Source organism: Camelus dromedarius, chromosome 8, assembly GCF_036321535.1.
Source record: "Camelus dromedarius isolate mCamDro1 chromosome 8, mCamDro1.pat, whole genome shotgun sequence".
In the NCBI taxonomy this organism is placed as follows: Eukaryota; Metazoa; Chordata; class Mammalia; order Artiodactyla; family Camelidae; genus Camelus; species Camelus dromedarius.
The window spans coordinates 74,377,394-74,402,642 of NC_087443.1; the positions used below are offsets into that span (position 1 = coordinate 74,377,394).

Genomic DNA, 25,249 nt, shown 5'->3' on the forward strand with positions numbered 1-25,249 from the left:
GACACAGAGGGAAGACGGCTGTCTGCAGACCAGGAGGCAGGCCCTCGCCAAACACGGAATCTGCCAGCACCTTGATTGGACTTCCCAGCTTCCAGAAGAGTGGAAATAAACTTCTGTGTTTTAAGCCACCCAGTCTATGGTATCTTGTTATAGCAGCCCGAATGGACAAGGACAGCTTGTATGAATGGCCCAGAGAGGGAACGGAAGGTGTCACGTTGCACCTGGCCAGCACAGGTGTGGGGCCAGCATGAACTGGGAGCCCCAGCCCTGCCCTTGGCTCCTGGGTAGCCCTCTGGTGTGAGCATCTTATCATGCCAAGGGCCAACGAGTGTTAAAAGAGAAGCATTTCCCTATAGCATGGCCCAGAGACTTGTCCTCAACTGAAAAAAAAAAAAAAATGTGATCAGTTCCAACACTGAAGGAAAAACTGGCTAAATAGAACTTTCTGAAAGATAGCACAGTACTGTCTTTTATGGGCACTTTCAGGTATTTTCGAGGGTGATTTTATTCATCTGTGATTCTCGCTTCATGTGATTGATGGCTTTAGAACCTAACCTGTGAGTTAGATGTGACTCCACTGTAATAGCAGAGCAGGACTGATTTCTGCTCATAGAAAATAAGAACCGAGAAATGGGCACAATGGCACAGATGCTACCCAGTTTCCCCAAACACCTCCTGCCGTCCACTCCTGCAAGCAGTTAGTGATCACATTCATTATTATGCAGGTAGCACCAGGAAGAGCCTGCATGTATTTAAAACTTACTGCGTTCCTGGTGGTCTACATACAAATCTCATCGAAATTACAACGTCTATAGAAGGTAAGAAATCTTGTTTTCATTTATGGGTGGGGAAACTGAGGCTCAAAACGGCTAAATAATTAACTGCAGGCAAGTGGCGGAGACAACGCGAGCCCTCTAATCTGAGAGATCAAAGCCCTGGTTCTATCTCCTCCACCACTTTGCCTTCTTATCCTGATCAAATCACACTGATTATCTCAGCTCATCTGCTTTTTTGCCCCTACACTGATTTACTTCTTCAATTTACATCCAATTTAGCCCCTTCTAATCAGGCAGCTTCCTTGTCTGCAAATGCTCACTGGGGAGATCTTAAGACTCACCCAGAAATGCGTTAACCCTCAGCTCATGCGCACGTCCCCAAGCCGACTTGCTGGGTGCCTGAAACTAAGCTACGGCATTGTGGACGGCTTCCTCCAGGAGCTTCTCAGCCATTCCACTAACACTCCTAGTCTCTTTCTAACCCCATGCTATTCCCAATACTGCTCGCTTCCAAGACTACCTGTGGCTCTTACTATTTCATTGATTTCGTGCTGGGATTTCTTACTACCCAATACATATCTCACGCTTTCATTTCTTTTTCTGTCCTTGGAATCTGAAACATCTCCCAATTTACTACCATCTGCTACCTTAATTAATAGGCTGTTTACTTCCCCTGGAAGACCTTGCAGTGATTCTCTTGGACTCCATCCCTAACTTGGTGCACATGGCAGGCTCTCATTAGTCTTGGTTTATAATCCAGTTTTCAATCTATTTGACAGCTCTCATCTCTAAGCCAATTTGAATTACATTGTTCTTGTAAGATTTCACAAGGCACAAAGATGCTTTTGAGAATCTAGAACAAATTACATCTACTACATTCCCTCTGTCCACTCCTTTTATAATTCGAAGGGCACCCAAAATAAGTACACAAATAACATCAATCTGGCTGGTTTGATATCAATTCACGGGTTCTCTCTCTGAATCGAAGCCTCAGGTTTGCATGACTATCTCCAAGGAGTTCTCTCTTCCACACAGTGTGACTTGAGACCTTTCTCCAGCCTCCCCTTCACCCAGGTACCATCCCTAGCAAACCTGAATTGCACACAGGGCAACTGTACCCAAATGGATAACCAAAGATGTAAATGAATAAAGTGAATGGCTTTATAGCCTGAACTGCCAACATCACTTACAGCCAGAGTGGCTGGTTAGTCATTCAAAATAGAAAACAACCCATCATTAGAATTTTTGTTGTTGTTACTTGGAATGGTCCCTGTTGCAAGTGGTCCTTAAAATGCAGTCATCCTCTGTTCATAGGTATAGTATATGGAAGTGGAAGGAGGAAGAGAGAAGATGTGCATTTATTAAACTCCCACTCTGTATGAAGTCCTGGGTTAGGGCTTGGCTTATTTGCTTGATTTCAGTGATGAGCTTTTAAATCTGGCTTCATCAGCATCATTTGAAGATTTTGGTAAAGATGCAGCCTTCCAGAGCTCCCTCCTAGATATTCTAAGTCGGCAGTTTGGGGTGCAGCTCAGGACTCTGTTTTTCAAAAGTGCTACCAGGCACTCTTTGGATAACTAATGAATTTGGAAAGCACCAAATTCTCAAAGCAACCCAGAAATGTCCATTTTTTCTCAGTCATTTGTTGCATGAGGAAACTAAAGCTCACAGAGATTAAATAATTTGCTCAATGTCACAGACTAAGAAATCACAAACCCAGGATTAAAGATGAGTCTGTAGGATTCTGAAGACTGTTCTTTCTCCGTGATCCCACAGAGCCTCCATTTTGATGGGGAAACATTTGTTGTTATTGTAATTGGTGATGCCACAGCACCATTTCTATGAAACTGAATTTTTTAATATATTTTTTATTAAAGTACAGTCGGTTTACAATGTTGTGTCAATTTCTGGTGTACAGCACAGTGCTTCAGTCACATAGGAACATACATACATTCGTTCTCATATTCTTCTTCACCATAGGTTACTACAGATATTGAATACAGTTCCCTGTGCTGTACAGTATAAACTTGTTGTTTGAAACTGAATTTTTATTTAGCACTGCCAAAAGACATTTGGTGTACACTAATGTTTATAGATGCATTATTCACAATAGCCAAAATGTGGAAACAACCCAACGTCCATCAACAGGTGAATGGAATATATATAACATATATGATATATATATTTATTTTTTATATATATTTACATATACATTTTTATTTATATTTTTTTCATATATATATACACACACATATATATATGTGTGTGTATATATATATATCTCCATCCCCAGGGTCCCTGCCACACAGGCTCTCACAGAGGCTTCTCCTGCTCCCGCCACCTCTTCCCCAGGGCAGCAGGACTGGCAGGAAGGTAGGAGAGAAATGCTCCTCACAGCATCCTCTTACCCCTTCACCCAGCCTTTCTCCAAGGTTTCTGTTCTCATTTTGTGGCCCCTGGGATGTGAAGGACAACCTTTGGAGCATCAGCTGTGCACACTGGATGTGTAAACACACACACCCAAAAGGGGTGAGAGAGAGAAAGGGACACATTGGGGACAAAGACAGACTCAGGCCTCAGGAACAGGACACAGAGCCAGCAGGACGGTGACTCAGAGGAACAGGGCAGCAGCTTGAGGGCGTGTGTGGGGACACTGAGACGTAGCCAGCGGGATCTCAGAGACACAGGCAAAGAGGTGTGAGCCTGAGGAAGCTCAAGAACAGACCAGGTGCACCAGAGAGGCACCGGCATGCATATAGCCTTAAAAAGGAATGAAATTCTGGCACCTGCTACAACGTGGATGAGCCCTGAAAACATTATGCCAAGTGAAACAAGTCAGACACAAAAGTATAAATATTTATGATCCCACTTCTACAAGGCACCCAGAACAGGCAAATTCACAGAGACAGAAAGTAGACTAGAGGTCACCAGGGGCTTGTGGGACGGTTATTATTTAATGGGTACAGAGTTTCTGTTTAGGTTGATGAAATGGATCGTGGTAATGGTTATACAATATTGTGAATGTAACGAATGCCACCGAGTAGCACACTTAAAATGGTAAGTTTTATGTTATGTACCTTTTATCACAACTTAAAAAGCATACAAAAGACATTTGGGAAAAACAGGAACCCTCTGGAACAAACCCCACCTGTGAGATTGTGAAGTAAGCTCCCAAGAGCTTACACAATGTACACATTGTGAGATGATCACCACAATCAAGCTAATTGGCATACCCATCCCCTAACGTAATTACCTTTTTGTGGGTGTGCGGTGGGAACACTTAAGATCTACCCTCTTAGCAAATGCAAACATACAATGAAGCATCACTCACTGGGGTCAGCATGCTGTACCTAGATGTCCAGAACTCACTCATCTTGTAACTGAAAGCACGTACCCTTTGACCAAAATTTCCCCATTTCCTCCAGCCCCAACTCCTGGCAGCCACCATTGTACTCTGTGCTTCTGTGAGTTTGACTCTTTTAGATTCCACATGTGTGCTCAGGCAGCCTTTGTCTTTCTGTGTCGGGCTTATTTCACTTGGCATAACATCCTTCAGATTCATCCATATTGTCACAAACGGCAAAATTTCCTTCTTTTCAAAGGCTGAGTAATATTCCATTATATACCTGTGTATATATCACAATTTTTATCACATTTATCAACAGACATTTAAAAAACAAAAACAAATTCAAATCCTATGATCCTGCAAAAGTCATTCCCTGCCAATTTAACCAAATAAGAATTTTTCCTTTGTGACGTCTAATTCAAAAAGATACATGCCCCACAATGTTTGCAGCAGCACTATTTACAACAGCCAAGACATGGAAACCACCTAAATGTCCATCAGCAGATGACTGGATAAAGAAGCTGTGGTATATACACACAATAGAATACTACTCAGCCATAAAAAAGAATAAAATAATCCCATTAGCAGCATTCACATGGATGGGCCTGGAGATTATCATACTAAGTCAAGTAGGTCAGACAGAGAAAGACAAATACCATATGATATCACTTAGATGTGGAATCTTAAAAAAAAAGACCCAAATGAACTTATTTATAAAACAGAAACAGACTCACAGGCATAGAAAAAAAACTTATGGTTACCAGGGGGGAAAGGGGAGGGTGGAGGGATAAGTTGGGAGTTTGAGATTTGCCGATACAAACTACTACATGTAAAATAGATAAACAAGTTTCTTCTGTATAGCACAGGAAACTATGTTCAATATCTTGTAATAACCTATAATGAAAAAGAATATGAAAAAGAATATATGTATGTATACGTATGACTGAAACATTATGCTATATACCAGAAATTGACACAACACTGTAAACTGACTGTACTTAAAAAAAAAAAAAAATCCCTCCTCCCCCCAGAAAAGTTTTCCTTTGTGAATGAAGTGTCTCATCTAAGATCCAGGGTGGTCAGCACACATGATGCCAAGATGAGAACAGAAGATAGAGACAGGAGAACTGTGAAATAGTTCAAAATCATCAATTTATGTTTTTAATTCAGTTTGAGAAGTTACTTAAGGGTATTTTCTCCTCTTCTGTGTTTTTCTAGATGATTTATATCTCCAAGGAAAATGTGATTGCATCCTGCAGATCAAAGACACTGAAACAGGATGCCTGTAAAAGAACATTTGAGGCCCGTGGAAAATTAGGGCTTGTGTAGCTTCTGCAGTGAAAAATGCAATCAGAGAAAGAGGAGAGCAAGCATCTCCCATGCAGGCCCTGCATTTGGTTCCAGAAGATGGGGTTACAAATTGGAGAAGTGCAATGATTCTTGGTCCTCCTGTATCTTGAGGTGGTGAGGCTGTTAGATCCTAGCAGTCAGTGCCATGAAGGACCTCCATCTTGGGGTGGAAAATGAGCAGCCTCATTTAACATCGCAATAAGTAAAACACCATGAATCTAGGCCTGGAAGTGAATCCACAGGAGATGCCCTGAGAGCCAGGAAAAGAGCTACAGCTTATAGTAAGATGTGCTAAAGTGGTATATTTATACAATGGAATACTACTTGGCCATAAAAAATAATAAAATAATACCATTTGCAGCAACATGAATGGAACTGGAGATTGTCATTCTAAGTGAGGTAAGCCAGAAAGAGAAAAAAAAAACCATATGATATCACTTATACGTGGAATCTAAAAAAAAATGACACAAACGAACTTATTTACAAAACAGAAACAGACTCACAGACATAGAAAACAAACTTATGGTTACCAGTGGAGGAAGGGGGTGGGAAGGGCTTAACTGAGAGTTCAAAATTTGCAGATACTAACTACTAAATATAAACTAGATAAACAACAAGTTTATACCGTATAGCACAGGGAACTCTATTCAATGTCTTGTGGTAACCTATAATGAAAAAGAATATGAAAACGAATATATGTATGTATATGTATGACTGAACTATTATACTGTCCGCCAGAAATTGGCACAGTATTGTAAACTGACTATACTTCAATTAAAAAAAAAAAAGATCTGCTAAAGTGGCAGGAATGGCATATGTAGGCTTTAAATAAACTTCAGGTTTTGTTATAAATACTTTTCGTCCTCTTTTAATAGTTAACCTGACCCCAGCTCAAGAATCTGAGATACTGAGGAGTCTATCATGCACCTGGAGAAAACTTTCAAAACCTTAATTACTTATAATCTCGGTTTCAGCAATCATCTCAGTAATGCTGGTATAAACCCTCCTCTTTTACAGCTCCCAGATGCTCCAAACCAACATATATCTTATCTCCAGCAGGAGACTCTGTTTTTTATGATTTTAAAACATAGCTTGAAAAAGGTCTCCATCTTATCTCGGAGCAGAAGTGGTGTCACTCGCCAGCCCAAATATTCTAGGAAGATTTTCCCCTCTCACTCAGCTGCCACAGCTGCTTCTTTCAGCCCCAGCCAGGCTCCCGCTGAGAAAAAAATACAACTCAATTTAGGTCAATGATTAAATTGAAAGTTATAATATTACCGATTAAGTTTGAGCAAATAGAGAACGGGGAAAAAAAAAAACCAAAAAATTCCTTGAGAGGGGGTCACCTTGCTACCTGTCCTCACAAACAGCACCCCCGCTGCTCCCCACCAGAAGGCAGAAGTCTGCAGAACGCACTGAAGCAGCCTCCCCTGTGCCTTGCTGCAAGTGTCTCCGCTTTCAATTGCAAAACAACCACTTATTGTCTCCTAAGCATGTTTTATCTGAGAGCCTGTGTGTTCATTGGGCTGTGGAAGAAACCTTCCAGCGTCAAGCTCATTTCCTGAGACTGCTAGCCCCGAAGGAGCTGGGGGAAGAGGCACTGGGGAAAGCCGTGGAGGAGACCGTGCTGAGAATTATTTATAGTGCAAATGACTCAGGCGTGGTGGAGACAGGCAACACTTTCGAAGATTAAAATAGCTATCAAGGTAAGGCGCCCCGTAGGACAGGGACGAGGGCGGGGAGAGCCAGGTACCTGGGGTTTCAAAAGGCTCTCACTCTCGGATGCCAAGTCTGGATTTACTGCACCTCCTGAAAAATCGGCCCCATGAGTGCCTCCCTGCCTCCCCCGTCCCAGCCCTGGGGTCCACATATCCTCAGAAATGACAATAACAGGTTCTATTCTCCCAACTTGGCTTGTTTAAAAGAAGGCTTAGTGAGGGCCGGGGTGGGGTGGGGGGGCGTCCTTAGAGCAAGCCAAGGTTTGTCTGCCAGAGTTGGTAATCAACCCACAGTTCGTACACCTCGGCCAGCCACATCCTCTGACCCGTTCCGCAATCACCAAACATCTTCCTGTTGAATTCCCGATTGGTGGGGACAGAAGAGCTGGGGCTCCCTCCTAGATCACACTGCGGGAGATTCCCCAGCCATAGACGCACAGTGTTCTTGCCTCATTGTGCTTTAGAGGGGCTATTATCCCTGGGATGATGGACTGATAGTTCTCAAGTAATTAAACAACGCCAGGAGTCTTTTAAACAATCCTCTAATTACTAGTCTCACCGCCAGAATTACACCCTCCAAATCCTAGCTGATGCTACTGTAGAATTTTGGGAGCTACAGACGATGGGAGAAAGATCCCAAGAGAACGTCTTGTCTGGGGTCACGATGCATGAGTGGGTCCAAATTTCCCAGGGTGGTAGCACCATCAGGACAGTGGTTTCAGGGGTTTTCTCTGGGTCATTCCAGCCCCCAAACCACAAAGATCCTCTGCTAAGACCCAGATTAGCAGCGATGTTTTGTCTTATTTTAAGAGCAGTTTTAGGTTTACAGACAAATGATCAGAAAGTACAGAGAGTTCTCACATCACCTCTCACCCTCCCCTCATCCCCCAGTATTATGAGTATCTTGCATTAAGTGTAGTTCATTTGTTAAAATCGACACACTGATACTGATGCATTATTATTAACTAAAATCATGGTTCGCGTCAGGACTCGCTCTCGGTGTTGTACACCCTGTGGGTTTTGGCGAATATGTAACGGCCTGTATCCACCATTATAGAATCATACAGAGCATCTCTCCTGCCCTAAAAATCCCCTGGGCTCCACCTATCCCTCCTTCCCCCAAAAAACCAACAAAAAAAAAAATGTGTTTTGATTCCCAATTTGCTAGAGAAATGTGTATATATTTCTCTTCAAAATTAATGGCGGTGATTCACTCAGGTCATTGGATCATCATCAAGCTGAGCTCGCAAGTTCTCCTGAAGCCTGGTCAAGAACATGCCGTACCTCCCATGTCCCCTGTTCACGGAGAACCTGGGCTACTCACTGGACCATGGCAGCCTCTCTCCAGGAGCCCAGGCAGAGCCAAGCTCAGTGGCTGCCCTTCCCTGGCAGTAAAGGAGGGGTGCGGAGGGCCCAGGTGTCCTCTTGCTGCCCTCACGTTACCCAGTGATGGATGGATATGCATGCAGTCCAGACTGTGCTGAAGAGGACGGACAGGTACCCGGAAACTGTGAGAATGCAAAGCGAAGACAGAGCTTATCAGTCCAGAGCTGTGGTTCTCAAAGTATTGCCCAGTCGCCCCTGGGGATCCCCAAGACCTTTTCAGGGTTTCATGGGTTCCAAATGACTTCCTTAACAATACTAAAAAGTTATTTGCTTTTCTACTCTTATTGTCTCCAAAGTGTACGGCGGAGTTTCCCAGAGGTTCCATGATTTGTGTCGCAACAGTTTCACCGCATAAGCAGGTACAAGTATCCAGATGTCCTCCATGAAGGCAGACAATAAAGTTTTGCAACATGTAAAAGAATGCCACCTTTCACTTTTTTGTTTTGGGAAATATAGTTAATTTTCATTTAACAAGTTACATGTGTTATGTAATAGGTTGATTATTGTTATTTTATGTGAAATAAATACTTGTGTTTTTTTCCAGTTTTATTTTCTAATATGATATATTGATAGATATAACCCAGATTAACAAAGGATTTTTGGAATCTTCAATAATTCTTAAGGAAGTAAAGGAGTCCTGAGACCAAAGATCTTGAGAACTACTGGTTTATAACAAATGATTTAGAGTCAGGCAGACCTGGGATGAAAACCCAATTCTGCCATTTGGACGAGTTATTTTTCCACCCATCCCCCCACTTCCCCACCCCACCCCCGCCCCAGAACCTTGGCTTATTATCTGTAAAATGCTGATAATAATGTTTACGTCATGGGATGGTTGCAAAGGTTAATGACCTGACATATAAAAAATCACCTATGGTCCCTGGCATAGTTGAGGCAGTCACACAGGACAGAGGAGAAGGAAAAAGAAAGTGTAAAACTGAGCTCCCATCCTCAAAGTGAGTATCTAGTGGATTGTTCACGTGTGGTTGGACATGGAAACACCAGTAAATATCAAAGAGGAACTTCTCCCGCTCTGCGTGCTACCAACGGTGGTAAGCTGAGGCTGGTGGGCCTCGAAGGACAGAGGAATTTACACGAGCAGAAGGAAGGGCTTTTCTCCTCTGTTTTTATGGGAGAACAACATAAACAAGGGCTCAGAAGGAGCAGTGGGCAGAGCCTGTCTATGGGACAGTGAGCAGACTATCCAGCCTGCATGTACACACACTCACACACGCCACACACACCCATGCACACATGTCCACGCGGAGTGCGTATATATCCATGAAAGTGATCACATCCAAAATCAAGCTCCTTGTGCAATCGTAATGTAATTAACAGGACCTTAGGTTTCCACGGTTACCAACCATCTCCTCTGTTGCTCTTCCACCCTTGTCTGCTCATCCTAATCCCAGGCCCCACCCAGAGGTCTGGATACAGTGGGTCTGGGAAGAACCCAAGCATCTGTATTTTTAGACAAGCTTCAGATGTGCAGACAGAGGAGAGTTCTCCAGGACACTCTGGGCAGACACCCAAGAAAGACCTGAGCGGTTCTGCCTTTAGAGAGCATGCCTGTAACAGAACTGGAAAGATAAGGCCTAGAGGAGGGGCCAACTCACTCTGCTCTGAGTGGAGAAGGCCACGGCCCAGGGAAACAAGACCAGCAAGATAAATCACAGGAGGCGAGAGGGAAGGAGAGACCGCTGTGGACTAAGGCATCATCGGGACCTCGGCAGGAACCAGATGGCAGACTTAAGATAGGATCATTCTGGAAGGGTGTGGAAGGAACCCAGTGCAGAAACATGGCCACAGCACACCCCTTACCACCTTCAGGCACAGTGACTGTACCCCAGGGGAGCCTCGAGTGGGAGGCCACCTTGAAAGGAGCAGGGGCCTGGGGTCAAGCGGCAAGGCCAGCCTGAGGTGACCTCACAGGGAGGTAGCTGGGGATGGATATGGAAGAGATAAATATCCCAAACTCTCTCTTCTGTTCCTCTGGTCCCACACCCAATGGAGGCCAACAACTCACCTGTGTGTCCATAGGTGTCAGCTTCTGGGGCAGAGAGAGGTGGAGAGGGTGGAAAGTGGTCCCAGAGGGGCAAAGGGAGATGTCAGCCCAGCTCAGATGGTCAGAGAAGGGTTCCGAGCAATTCTCAGACATGTGTCTCAGCAGCCCTGGAGGAGGTGATGTGCTGACCACACTAGAAGGTCAGCAACCCTGACCACAGCCCATGCACGCTGAACTCGGGAGACTGGCCAGCCGGCGCCAGGTGCTCCTCCAGCAGCTGGAGCCCCCACAACCCAGCCAAGCAGAATGTGTTATATGTGAGCACTAGGCTCTGAGAAATTAAAAAACCTGCCTGAAAATGCAGAGCTAGACACTGACCGGGAAGGACCCAAACCCAGGTCTACTATACAAAAGCTTGAACTCTTGAGCTCCGACCAACCTCTCATGCTGTCTTTTTCCCAAAAAGAAAGTGTGTGTAAGTCTCAAATAAAGAGAATCCTCCTCGGGAACTTGTGTCCTAAAACTGATAAGGAACTGTATTAGTCAGGAGAAGTTAGGCTATGAGACAGTAACAAACATACCCCATAGTTTAGAGGCTCAACCACCCAAAAGTTTATTTCTCACTCCTAGCATCATCTAGTGCAGGGGGGCAGGGCACTTTGCTCCTTGTAGTCACTGGGGGACCCAGGGATCCATCTCAATATGTGTTTCCACAGTGGCTGTGGGAGGGGAAGGGAATATAGCCGAGTACAGAGTTCTCAGCTACTAAGTCCCACACATCTCTTCTACACATAATTTATTGGCCAGAGCAAGCCCTCTGGCCCCACCAGAGTTAGAGGAGGGTCGTGCCCTGTCCTAACGACCTCCGTGCTAACTTCCCTTGGACCCTTAACTACATGCCAGGTGTGGTGCTAAGCAGTTTGTACATATCATCCTATTTGAACCCCACAACCACCTATGAGGTAGAGTGTATTTATAGCCCCGCTTCACAAATGAGGGCAACAAGACACAGAGAGGTTAATTTGCCAAGGTCACACAGGTAACAAGAAATAGGGTCATGGTTGAATCCAAGCCATCCAGCACACTGAACCCCTAGATTCTGATCATTTGTTGATCGTCCAACAAATAATTGTTTGTGCAGGGCCTAAATGGCAGGAATTGAGGACCTAGTAGCAATCTGGAGAGCCGAAGTCCCTGCACTGGTGGAGGTACAGTGCGAAGGACCGTGCACTCTGATGGACTTCATCTTTATAAGGTGCTTGTTAGGATTTTTAACCCCAAATCTCAAAGCTGGAAAAACACTGAAGAACCCAAGTCTAAATGACCCTCTACCTCATCTTCATCCCACTTGGTGGGGGAATTCTCTCTGCAGCACCCCCTCCTCTTCGCTGGGGCTCTACAGTGTCTCTGTGTCAACACTGCTCTCTGCGGGGACCGCTCGCTCAGCTTAGCACACCTTCATCCCAGCGTTGAGCTCTCCCCATCCAGGGCCCCAGAGGGAATCCAGTGACCTTCTTCCTTGCGGTATTCCCCTTTTACACGTTGGAAAGTGTTACCACATTGTTCTCTGGATAAGAATCAGATAAGGGGGCCACATTATAAATGCCCCATCCTGCTCCTGGAACGAGTGAGTTTCTCTAAAGAAAAGCAAATTTCCCTGCATTTCCCACCCTGTCCTCCACGTGGCTATCTTTATAGATTCTGCCTCCACTTCTCCAGATGCCAGAATGTCCCCACTTTGCTCCTTTGTGCCGGGCACTCCCTGAAGATAACATCAGTCAGGCCACCCCTCTGGGCCAGGTTTTTCTGTGGGTGGGGAATTCTCACTTCGCAAAGTCAACACGTGTTTTGTTTGGGCCCTGTGATAATGTTTGCTCACCCTCCTGGAAAAGGATGGGAGGCCCCCCCTCAGAGAATTATCTAATCAGCTCTAGTTTCCCAGGCCTTTCTTGTTGGATTTTAACTACATTTTTAAGAGAAACAGCCAAAGACCACAGGTTACTAAGTTTCTTCCTTCTCTTTTCCTTTTTATCATAAAGATTAGGTCCAGGCATTAAGACTTGAATTATTCTATCTTTTCTCAAATGGACCCTATCACGTGGCCTAATACCTAGTATTTGCTCAGTACTTAGAGGTTTGTTTATTTTTATTTGTTTCTCACTTACTTCTGGTGAGACAGACATCAGAATTCTATCCATTTTACAGGTCAGTAAACTAAGGTTTAGTGAAGTTCAGCAGCTGGCCCAATGTCACACAGCCTTTAAGTGGGAGAGCTGGGGCTTGAACTTCAAGTTTAAACTGACCATGCTGCGACTTCCACTATGTGCTTGCCAAATTCTACTTCAGTGAAGCATAATTTCCACTTTTGATGATTTTGTGGCCCCAGAATGGAACCAAGATGTTTATTCAGCAAGTGTATAAAGCATTTCTGGGCAGATGCCATTTGGGATCGTGCCTAGGAAGGGAAAGTGGGTGGGCAAACACCAGGGGTCCAATGGAGAGAGGGTCCAATTCATCAGTTCTCACTGTATGCGGGTGGCCCTACTGAAAAGCCAAAATATGAGGCGGGCCCTGGGCACTTCCCTCTGGATCTGCAGAGACCGGGTTCCAGGGACAGGGTTGCTGAAGAGGCTTCTGAACGAGAAGGGTGGACAGGCCTTTGAGCTGGGACTTGGAGGACCAGGAGGAAGGTTTGAACAGGCGTAGAGGAAGGTCACTGGGCTTCTGCACAAGAGCAGCCGAGGCCCAGGTGGGAACGCCAGTTCCAGGGAATTTTTTTTTTTTTTGGTCTTTTTTTAAAAATTGAAGTACAGTTGATTTACAATGTGTTAATTTATAGTGTACAGCATAGTTATTCATTTATATATACGTATATATATATATATTCCTTTTCATATTATTTTTCATTATAGGCCATTACAAGGTATGGAATATAGTTCCCTGGTTACACAATAGGACCTTGTTGTTTATCTGTTTTGTATACAGTAGGATCTACAAATACTGCACTCCTGATTTATCCCTCCCCACCCAGTTCCCCTCCGGTAACCATAACTTTGTTTTCTATTTCTGTGAGTTTGTCTCTGTTTTGTAAATGTTTTTTTTTTTTTTTTTTTGATTCTAAGTGATACCATCTTCATTTTCAAAAGCTTTGGCTAACCTAAGAACATGGGGCCACGGAAAACATCACAACCATCCATCTCCCCCCAGAAGCAGGCACCCCATGAATAACCCCAGCTCCCAGCAACACCTGACAGGGAGGCAGAGAAAGAAAGGACCCAGACTTCAGCCACACTGGCATGCATGCGCGTGCGCACACACACACACACCAACTTCCCTCTGGCCTCTTCTGCAGCTTCTGTCTCTCAAATATTCTAGCTTGACCATTTTTCTCAAGGCAAAAGTGCAAGCCTTTGGGGCCATCGGAGGCCAGAGAGGCAGCCACCTGAGTCCCTGAGGTAAAACCCTCCACCTCCAGGTGTTTATTCTGGTTTTTTGTTTCCTTGTTTCCTCTTTATTGGCTATAAACTCCCTGAGGGTAGAGAGTAGGTTTATCAGCTCAGGGCACCCACAGAGCTGCACACAGCAGGTGCTGAATCAGGGGTGGTTGGTAGACTGGGTGATGGGGGGTGGCCCCAGCAGGGGCTGGGAGGACGCCCTGGGTCAGGCGATGGTACCAACGTGGGTGCTGCCTTCCCCTCTCCAGCCTCAGTTTCCCTCTTAAAGTAAAAGGTTTGGGTGGGTCATCTCGAAGACCTCTCGGGCTGTCTTCCTCCCTCTCCAGCCTGGGACCCTATCTTGGTGGCTGAGGGGAGGTGCAGTTTTGTTCAGACCCCACTCATGCTCTCCTGACCCTTTCTGTCCCAGAGCTTTAAAGTGTGGAGAATGGGCAGGGAGCCCTCATACTTGGTGCGCATGACGTTCTCCCCAACCCCCGCCGTGGGCCCCACGGCTGCAGCTTAGCTGGGTGGGGGGCTGTGCTCTGGATCAGGGGCCCCAGCTCCTTGAGGCTGTCATCTCTTAGCCCTATGACCACAACTGGCCCGTCTCTCAAAGCCACCTTTCAGAATCACCCATCAGCCTAGAATCAAGCAATGTCTTCACGTCTTCCTCACCGAAAAAGGTGCCCAGGCCTCAGGGATGTCCGTGAGAGGAGGAAAAAGACTCACCCCACAGCCAGAGGGTTGGAGGCTGTCTGGGCTCCTCACCAACTCCCAGTATCATGTGCGTTTTCAGCTTTCTGGCATCCAACATCCACTCTCCCCGCTTCTCCCTCAGTAACAGTGTCCTGATTTCCATTTGGAATCGTGCGAGCAGTCTGCCGAGGCTGTCATTCAAGATGCCCTGCTCTCCCCAAGCCAAGAGATGGCACTTGAGCCCGGCAGAGCTCACATCCGCAGGTCTTCCTCGGACTCTGAATCGCGAGCAGAGAGAGAGACAAAAAGCAGGAAACTGTCGGTGCCCTTATTCCGGGGGCAGCACCGTGGAGACACCTTCCATCGGCTTCTGCCAAGACTCTCAGAGCAGCCCGTGTGCCGGTTCTTCTGCCCTGGCTGGTTGACTCCTCTCTGATTCTGTCCCATCACTTTCAATTTCCTTTTCTGTTGCCCGCATCCCAGAAGCCCTCCCTATCTCATTCACCTTTCAGATCCTAAGGAAAAGGGACAGAGATCATACTGCTGGTTATCTCGGGGTGGCACAGCAGGACCCTGCCTCTTCCCAAGAAGCAGGACCACTAGCATGGCAAAACCACAGGTGAGACCAGAGCTCCTGTCCTGATGCCACCTCTCAGCTGTGTGGCCTAAGGCTCCAGACTTGGCTTCTCTGAACCTCAGTTTTCTCATCTCTAAAATGGGAACGTTTGTCTACCTGGTAAGACTGGGGTGTGGGTAAATAAAGTGCCTAGAGAGGCCCCAGCACAGGGCTGGAAACATGCAGGACACTGCGAGGGTAGATTAGATTCTGATTCTCTCCTTCTGATCAGAAAGTCTCATTGCTTCTCATCTATTAACCGCAGGATGTATTTGAGAAGCGCAGTCAGCTTCTTTCTTATTCACGTGCACTGAAATCATCACCTTTTTCAGTTGCCCAAACCATTGGGTCACCAAGAAAAGCCTTTCCAAGCCCCTTTTGGGAAAGGACTTCTTTTTCTAACTTGAAACAAGAAGGAGTCATTTGCCAAACTGAAATAGCACGTAAACCTTAGAACCCACAGATTTGAGTGAATTCTAATCTTGGCCAAAACTGGCAGGAGTGAGAGGGTGGGGGGGGAGGGGGAGGATGAGTCAGAGATTCCACCCTTCAGAGGGGGCAGCCTAATATGGCAGTGGGGAGCCACGAGAGACGACTTAGGTATGCCTGGACTTTCAGACTGGAGCCACGACTCTGGCCAGGAACCAGCTGTGCCCCCCGCCCCCCCCCACCTACCCTCACAGACACATGGAGCAGAGCCTTGGGTGGCAAATCAACACAGGGAGCCCAGATCAAGTTGGAAGGAGCCAGCCAAGAGACCAGGACCTTGACCCCAGGAATGATGACACCTACCTTTCTCCCAGCATGCCCTGGGTCCTGGGCCAAAGGTGGACCTGTCTCTTCAGGCAGGACGTGGTCCTCACCGACTCTAGGTGTCCTGAGTGCAGCCGATGTCAAGTCCGTGAGTGGGCACATAAACATGGGAGCAACAGTGAGGCTTCCCTCCGCGTAACCTCAGAGCAGGTGAAATTGATTTTCATCCCTGGAGGAAGACAGGTAGGGGAGAAGCTTCAAAGGCGAGAAGAGATTTCTGTTGCGGATACTTTTACAGTTTAATGAAAACAGAGATGCCTCTTACATGGTGTGAGTGGGAAGCACAGCCTTGTTCTAGTCCTGGCTTGGATCCTCACTACCTGTGTGACTTTGGGCAAATCACCTTGCTTTTTTGTGCCTTTTTTTTTTTTTAATCATCTGTAAATTAAATGAAGATGTGGTTCTCAAACTGGAGTGTTCATTAGAATTACCTGGAGGGCTTGTTTCCTGGGCTCTGGCCCAGAGATTCTGATTCAGTAGGTCTGGGGTAGGACCAAAGAATTTGCATTCCTAACAAGCCCCCAGGGTTACAGAATTGCTCAGGCATATTCAGAGGGAAAAGAAAGTCTCACTTTCCTGCATTCCCAGCATAAGTCCTCTGACTGGACTGGCTGAGGCCGCATGTCCACTCCTGATGAGAATGTGCTGCCTGGCCTGGCCGACTCCCGGCTCCATCCCTGGGGCCAGCAGGTGAATCCATTCCCCCAGGCCACCAGGTCATCAAAACAGAGAGTGGGGATCACTGGGAAGGGTCAAAAGAGGGAATGATGCTGGAGAGACGAGCCACCACGCCTCCCTTGGTGTCAGAGCCGCCCGGGGACCCCGGGGAGGCCTGGCCCAGCCCCTGGTCTTCCCAGCACACCTGCCTAGAGAGTGGACGAGGCCTGGGAGGAGTCCTAGCTCAGGTCCCCACCTCCAGGGAAGACTGTGCCTAAACATTCCAGACAGATGAATGCCATCTGCACCTTCCAAGAAAGCAGTAATTAGATCTCCTGGCTGGAGTTCCCGGGGAAACTTCAGCCACACGCTCGAGTCAGGCTGGGTCATTCGTGTATAAACCTGTGTCCTAGACAAACATCCAGAAAACGGTCATTCGCACCTGGGCTTACAGGCTGGCACGGTGTCTATTTGCTGGCTTCAGTGAGAGTCCCAAAGGACGAGGGTGACGATGAAGGGGTCGGTGTGTCTCCGCCTTTGCCCATGAGGTCCAGTACTCCCTGGGAGGTGTTCGTTCAGATGAGGAGTTCAGGTTTTAGAAGATTTGTTCCTGAAGGTGAGTCAGCCACTTACCAGCCTTCCTACCGAAGCTTCCCATGGCTCACCCAAGTTGAGGAGCTCAGGAAGTAAAGAGAACAGAGATGAAGCTTCTGGTCTCCAGTCTGAGATGACAATCTCAGGGCCAGGAATGGATCCTGGTTTGAGTCCCTACTGTGACCTTCACCTCAAATCTATCCAGAGGTTGATCAAAGCACTTGACTTGGGACGCATTCACTGGAAAACAGAATGATGTCAGGATTCAGGCAGCAGACAGGCTGGGTGCTCAGGCAGACTGAATGCAATCCAGGCTGCGTGACCTGGGGTAACTTCGCGTGACCGCTCCATGCCTCCGTCGAATGCAAATGGAATTCCAAGAGCGCTTATACCTCAAAGGTGGTTATGAAAATTAAAATGTACGAAGCACTTGAAATGGTGCCTGGGGCACGCTGAGCACTTTATAAATGTGAGCTATGACTATTCAATTCACAAGGCACTGATGAAGCCCCTCCTATGGGTCAGACACTGTATTAGGTGACAGAAACTCAGAGATCAGTAACAACCTGGAATAGTGCCTTCAAAGTGTTCATGGTCAAAGGGAAGATAAGAGCCAGAGAGAGAAAAACCACTACACACAATGACAAATACTGTTGCTCAGCTTTGAATAAAGTACTAACTCCACCTGCAGGAGACCAAGAAAGCTCTTCAAGGGCTGTGATGCCTGACCTGGGCCTTGAATGAGTTTGCCAAAGACAGGCGTCTGGGGGAAGCCATCCTAGAGATAGAACAGAATGTTGATTTGGGGAGAGGGCCTGGCTGTCCATGGAATGATGGGTTCCGGGTGACAGGAGCATGAGGTCCCTCAGTGGGGAGTGGCGTGTGACAGGCCTAGCGAGTTGGTTAGTATGTCCTGCAGCAGATTTTGGACTTTCTCCTGAGAGAGCAGGAACCTACGAAGTTTTTAAGCAAGAGCATAGAATGGGATGGGATGTGACTTTGTTAGGACTAAAACTGGGAGGAAGGTGGAAGGTGGCCTGGCTGGGAGAGACGGAGACCGGCAGGCTAGTCAGGAGGTGAAGCCCCAGCAAGCGACAGGGAGGACAGGGACAGGCCACGGCTGTGGGGATGGGAACAAGGGGGACAGAACCAGGGTATTTTCATCAGGACAGAGGACAGGAAATGGTGGCTAACTGGATACTGGAGAGGACAGGAGGGAGGAGTCAAGGCCTCATCTACAGTCTCCAGTTTCAGAGGCTGATGGACGGTCTTGACCAAGTTAGGGAATAGGGAAGTGGAGGGGGCTTGAGTAAGTCTGCATGAGTGGACCAGATGGACGCATACTGTGGGCCACCTCTTTGCACTTAAAATATCAACTAGCTCTTGAAAAAAAGTAGTGAATAGGTGATACAGAGTAGATTTTCAAAATTTCTCCCCAAGAACAATCACATCCAGCCTGGAACTCTATTTCCTGATCGTTAAAGCCATCAAGCTAATCAAAAATACCTGCAAAGGTCAGGCAAGCATCAAAACAGGAGTAACAAGCAGAGCGCTGCTGGGAAGGCAACCTCCTCTTAATTCGTAACTGAATCGTGTCCGCTGACTTTTGTCGGGCAACGTAAATTAACACACTTAGGAGACACCCGCTCTAGGAACTCTGCCAAGGCCTCCTGTCAGTGCAAACCCCAACTGGGGATGATGGACAAAGTCCTCTTTTATGCAGTCCTCTTCCAATAGAAAAAAAAAAAAAAAAAAAGACCCATTTTAACCATGGAAATAAATAGAGGAGATGATGGCTTTAAAATTAAAGGTTGGAAAAACGTCATGCTGCAAAATCCCAAACCCCAAATGTGGTCGAGGACGCCACAGACTTTCATATTTGCACTTCAAGAGTGAAAGATGTTTTGAAAGAGTCCTTGAAATAGAGATTCCCAGGTTCCACTGGGGGAGGACCAATTTTGGTCCAAAACACATCTTTATGGCTGAGTTTTAAAGCCCAGGAAAGTGTTCCTAATGGAAATGCTGACCAGCCTGTCCACACACCACCCCAGCGAGATCGCGGCTCTTTAAGAAAAATGAGATTTTTCCCTTGCAACTAGGTCAACTGGGAAAGAAAACAAGCGTTTCTTCTGGAAAGTTTGCAGTTTTCAAATGGGACGCTAAGAAAATAACTTCATTATGGAATGGGAGGCTTTATTGCTTTCACTTTTACCTGAAGCCAGGTTAACTGGTTTAGAGAGCCAAAAGGCGGAAAACCAGGCACCACCTGTTGTCCAGGCGTGTTGTCTGACGAGCTGGGGAGAATAAACCTTCCTGGATAAGCAAATTCTACTCAGGAGCTCAGACATCCACTGAGGTCTGGCAGGTGCATCAAAAACTGAGGCCAGCCAGATGTGGGCTGACCAGGTGGACTCACGTGCCAGGCCTAAAGGGAACAGATGCTAATCTGCACTGGCGACGGTGGCCATGTGGCCAGTAGCCACTAACATCTGAATTTCCAAGGGAAGATTGAGATCTGCGTGTTAAAATTCAGAAATCTTGCAGGATCAAGGCAGAATTTCGACACTTCAAGAGATGGAGAGGGAAAGAGCGGACTTGTTTGTTACGCACTGTATTGGAAGCCAGGAGTCTTGGGTTCCTGTTCCAGTTCTTTGACCAATTTTTCTGTATGTCACTTGGCCAGCTGCCAGCTGCTAGCCCCCCTTTTCCAGGCCTGTGAAAAGAGGGGCTAGGATGAGGTGAATTCCAAGCACTCAGCCACCTACAGCATAGGACTCTACGCCCTCAGCTGATAGAAACCATTCAACGTGTAGGAGGTGATTTCTGGAAATCAGAGGCGACCTTAAGTTAATGGTGAGTTCAGGAATTCAGGTTGGTGCAGCCCACAGTTTTCTTTTCTCGGGTTTCAGGTGGTTTTTCAAGAGGAATCTCCCTAACCTCTGGGAGGAAAGAGAACTGATAAGCTGAAGTCACAGTGAGGGTCCAGCGATAAGATGGCCGGCACTCCCAGCCCCGTGAGCCCCACAGCAGCTTGCATAGGCACCAAGACTCTTGGCAATATCACCACTCCTCAGCCTCACAACAAGCCTGGAAAGTGGGTACCCTTGTCCATTTCTTTGTCTGCATTTTGAAGATAAGGCAACGAAAGCTCAGAAGTGTTAAGCATCTTACCCAAGGTCACACAGCAAGTAGAAGGCTAAGAGAAAGCCACAGTAAACTGAGGTTGGTTTCTGTGAGGAAAAGCTGAGCTGCTCATTGCTAGGCACTAAAAACCCAAATACTGCAGGAAGAGAGGGTCTCAGTTAAAAATGGGCCAGTGTCAGCATATTTAAACACTCCGCCCCTTCCACAGCTTCCCCGGCCACATGAAGACAGCTGTGGGCAGCTCTGCCTTAGGCCTGACATCACAAAGTCTATCCCATCCTGGATCACATTTCTGTTGTTTTGGAAGACTTTCTTCAACCAAGTAGCCCACCCTCCTTCTACATAACTCAGTTTAAAAACAAATCAGATTCGTTACCTGGAAAGAAAATGGGTTTTTCCCATTTCTCTTTGATGGTATTTTCTTTCAAAACCCAGGATGTGGGAAAAGACAGGGTATCATCCATGTCTATTTGACAAGTGCAGGAGCCAGGCCTGCCGAGTCACCCTCATCCCTGGTCCTGACATCAGAGAAGACATGCAAGTCTGCCTTTGTCTCCAGAGAAATGACATTCCTTGTGCCCTGAGAGAACTGGGCCTTTCTCCAGAACCGTGAGTCTCAAGCAGCCAAAAGAGCCAGAGAAACTTATGCCATGTCTACAGCAGAGTCACCACCCACGGCATGGACACTGACTAGGCCCCAAGACCCACCCCCTCCTGCCCAAAGCTCACCTGTGAACCTGGGTCTGGACCAAGGCATCTTCTCCTGGCCCAGATGCTAAGGTTTCTTACTTAAACGCATGCTCACAGTTACCCTTTGGACCAGTTCCTGTTTTGCCTCCCTCCAGGGCTTCTCCCAAAGTTCCCTGACAACAGCTGTGTTGGGGGCGGGGCCAGGGTTTATACCACTGCTCCCTTTAGAAGGATCTCAGCCCTGCTGACACCTTGGTTTGAGTCTCTGGCCTTCAGAACAGTGGCAGAATGAATTCTGGTTGTGTTAAGCCACCAAGTTTGTGGTCATTTCTTACAGCAGCAAGAGGAAACTATAGGACTATTTCAACCCTCCATCCCTAGTGCAGTGCTGGGCCCACAGCACATAGCTCCTGGCTGGCTGGCTGGGTGGAGCCTCGACATCGTCCCAGAGGTTGTCTCCTGACAAAGCAACTGCACAAATGTGCTTTGCAACAGTCTTATTAAAGAGCCATCTCTGAAGGTACCATCCCCCTTTCTCCTCACCCAATGCCGACTCCACCCCAATAGCCTTTCCTCCTCTGGAAACATGGTGTGGCCACACATTTCTAGAATGCACCGTGACCCTTGGTTCTGTCTCACGGGAGCTAAGTTAAACACTCCACTGGAGCCTCCCTTTGCACAAACTCTGATAGCGTTTCAGCTGTGCTGGACAGACGGTGCACCGAGCCCTTCGCGTGGAGCTTGCCCTGAGCCAAGCCTCCAGGCAGCTCAAGGAAGGCCCAACTTCTTAAGGGACAGGAAAGGGTCCTCCACGTCCCTTCCTACCTGTGAGGTGGAAGAGTAGGGGTGGTTAGGAGTGGCTAGACATTTGGTCCGGCAGACTGCTGGGAGAAGGGCTTAGAAATGAAACTGCTCAGGTTAACTGGACTCTTGGAAGTGGCCGGGGGTGGGAGGGGTGGCTTGGGGAGGTTTCAGTGCTCCCTGTCTGATCTCCAACCCCTCAAAAGTAACAACAACCGCCAAAACACGTGATATACATAAAGGATTACATGTGCTTGCTATGTAAAAGCAGCTTTAGATCAACTCCCCAATTCCGCTAACCCTCCTCCATGCCAATTTCAGACCCTCCACCCATTCTATGAAGAAATTCTGGAACCATCCATGCCCTCCCACCTCTTTTTGGGGGAGGAGTAATTAGGTTTATTTATTTATTTTAAATGGAGGTTCTGGGGACTGAACCCAGGACCTCATGCATCCTGAGTACGTACTCTACCAGTTGAGCTATCCCCTCCCCCCACCACCTCTTCCTTTCTTAATAGCTGGTGTGGTCCTCTCAAGACGTGGAGCTGATCTGAACTCTGCCTAAGATGTGCTTGGGTCATACGAGATCTTAAATAACCAGGAGGCCCCACGTCGTGGGGCCACCAGAGGAATTCTGAATGTTTTTATTTTTCTAAAAAGCCGTGAAAACCTCATCTACAACGGTGCGTGTGCACACACCCACATGTAACCACAAATCCTTGTCTGGGCGCTGCCCGGGGGCCCCTTCTCAGGTTGTCTTGGGTCTACAGGTGTCATGTAAATCAGGTCAGGCCAACAATGTGTACCTTTCAAGAACACCATTTACATCCTTGCCTGCTCCCTCACACCCGCCCCGGGCTGCCGCCGAGCAGCTACGTGGGCCCGGGCTTCCTTCCCCAGGAGTCCCCTTCATCTCACATCTCCTGCCCGTGACTAAACTCACCTGCTTTCAGGTCAGAAAAATAACGGCTTAGTGCTTGATTTGCTTTAAACCTCATTTAAAAGACAAGGGGAAAGCTGAAACCAAACCGAAGCATTTTTATTACCAGTCTCCATTACCTGTATACATTGACTGCATATGTGGTTTTCTGTTGGTTTGTTTTTTTTTTTCCGGATCTGTGTACATGGGGAAGTTGCTTGCTGATTTATGGGACAGGGGCTCTGTGATTTCAAGCCTTCAGTGATCTGACCTTTAGAGATCATTTTAACTCCAGCTTTAGGGAAGCAAATAGAAGTCACACTCAGTTACGGGTCCAGGGGAACTCACACAGCTCCAGCAAGATCTGTCCTGGGATGGCCTTTGAGTTCAGGGAGGAGTTTGGACCAGAATGCGTGCCTACCATCTCGTCCATGAAACTCTTAATGCATGCAAGAACACCAGAGTGATGGAAAATAAAAGCCAGCCAACAAAATTGTAAAGCGGGACGTCCTGCCCCCTGAACGTGGTGTTCCAGCCCTGCCGAGGAGCACAGAGTGTGACGGCACAAAGGTGCTCCTTCGCTGGGGGAGATCAGATTTACTTCCTGCCAAACAAGCATCATTCAAACCCGAATGTCAACCTCTCACCTTCCCTCCTTCTGGAAGAACCACATTATTTATTTAGCCTTTGGTTTACGGATCTCTGTGGCAACCTTGTTTGGAAGAGTACCGGCGCATGTTGGTACACGCAGCTCCCGGGGAGAAGCAGCACCAGGAAGGCTCGCCTAAACACGTCACACTGGCCACTAACTGTCCCCAAAGGATTTGAGAACACCCTGCTGGGGCAAAAGGTATTTTTCATGACTTTCATCCCCACCCTCAGGCCTTTCAAGTGGACCCCATTCTTGAAAGCATCCCCCAAGATCAGACCCTTGTTACCCGCTACTGTATTGACCACAAGCCACCTGCATGGGGCTGGCATCCACCTAGTACGTCATTGTCTAAACCAGGGGTCAGCCAGCTTTTTTGTAAAGGGTAACAGATAGTAAATATTCTCAGCCTTGGGGGCCATTTGGCCTCTGTCGAAACGACTCAGCTCTCCCACGTCACGCACACACAAGAGATAAATGAATAAGCATGGCTGTGCTCCAATAACACTTCATTTATGGGCACTGGATTTTGAGTGTTATGTAATTTTCATGTGTCACAGGATTTATCTTTTTAATTTTCTTTCAGCCATTTAAGAACGGTGAGCTCGAAGCCAGTACAAAAACAGCAAGTGGGGGCGCTGGCTTTGGTCTGTGGGCCGTAGTTCATCCACCCCTGATCTCCACAAGAGGAGGACAAGTGCCCCCACTAACCACACCCCTGGCCCCAGCGATATCACTGCCGTTTTGTGGTTTAGCATTTTGCCTTTGCCTTTCTCATTCGCAGCACTGGCTGCCTCTTGGGTGATGGCCAGCGACGAACCGGGAACTTCTGTATTTTGGTTAAATCTAAATCCACTATGAAGCACCCAAAGGGCTAGTCTCACGGGGAGGAAAGACCATGCCAGGAAGGAGTCCAGGTTTCTGGCTTCCTCTCGTGCTGTGTTAGTGTATGCAAAGACACAGTTAGCCTTTTTTTTTTCAGAAGCAGCAGCAAGAGTCAAGTCACAAAACAGTGGTAAAAGGAAGTGCTCGCTCTGCACGAACGCTCCCACCATCTTCCCCCATTTAAACTTCTGCAGTAGGATTGGCAGGAATCAGAGATGCCCGTCGATGGCTAGAACGTCTGATGAATGTCCCCACAGAACTGAGAGAGTTTATTTCAACCTTTCTAACCCTTCCTGGTAACTTACACCAGTTGCCCAACTCCTGAAGAGTCACGGGGACGGCCCCTGCACAATTCAACTCGCAGTCCTGGGAGAGCACTGTTGCAGGTCGCCTCTGTTTTTCCCATGTGGTATTTCCTTTTGTCACGGTACTCATTTTGATTCGCTTGTTAACATCACCAGCAGAGCCAGAGAGGCGCTTCCCTTGCAGAAACCTTCCTGGAACTTTTGGTCTGGACTGACTTTTTGACTGGGGTACTTAAACCACTCACCAGCTTGGTCAAGACAGTTCTGAAAGCAGTGAATTTTCCCTTAAAAGTCATACGGGGCGTTGCCTAGCAGTGTTTATAGAGCGAACGCTTGTTTAAAAAGAGGGACGTTACAGGTTGAATGTTGTAAACATATTTGCATGCTTTTAAAACAGTCTGATCATGACTTTCGCTGACTTAAAACTTATTAAATATTGTTTTGTTCACAAAAGTGGGGGAG

General features: G+C 47.1%; 2 long non-coding RNA genes across 2 annotated transcripts; one reads left to right on the forward strand and one right to left on the reverse strand.

Moving 5' to 3' along the window:
• The first annotated feature begins 6,798 nt into the window (after positions 1-6,798).
• On the forward strand, positions 6,799-9,119 carry LOC105104069 (uncharacterized). Its single transcript, XR_838538.3, has 3 exons — positions 6,799-7,178; positions 8,409-8,687; positions 8,873-9,119. It is a non-coding gene; the product is annotated as an uncharacterized LOC105104069 (long non-coding RNA).
• A 3,878-nt stretch (positions 9,120-12,997) lies between these two features.
• LOC135321876 (uncharacterized) lies at positions 12,998-16,459 on the reverse strand. Its single transcript, XR_010382061.1, has 3 exons — positions 16,409-16,459; positions 16,123-16,312; positions 12,998-14,992 (listed from the first exon to the last, which is right to left on the reverse strand). It is a non-coding gene; the product is annotated as an uncharacterized LOC135321876 (long non-coding RNA).
• Between the last annotated feature and the right edge of the window lie 8,790 nt (positions 16,460-25,249).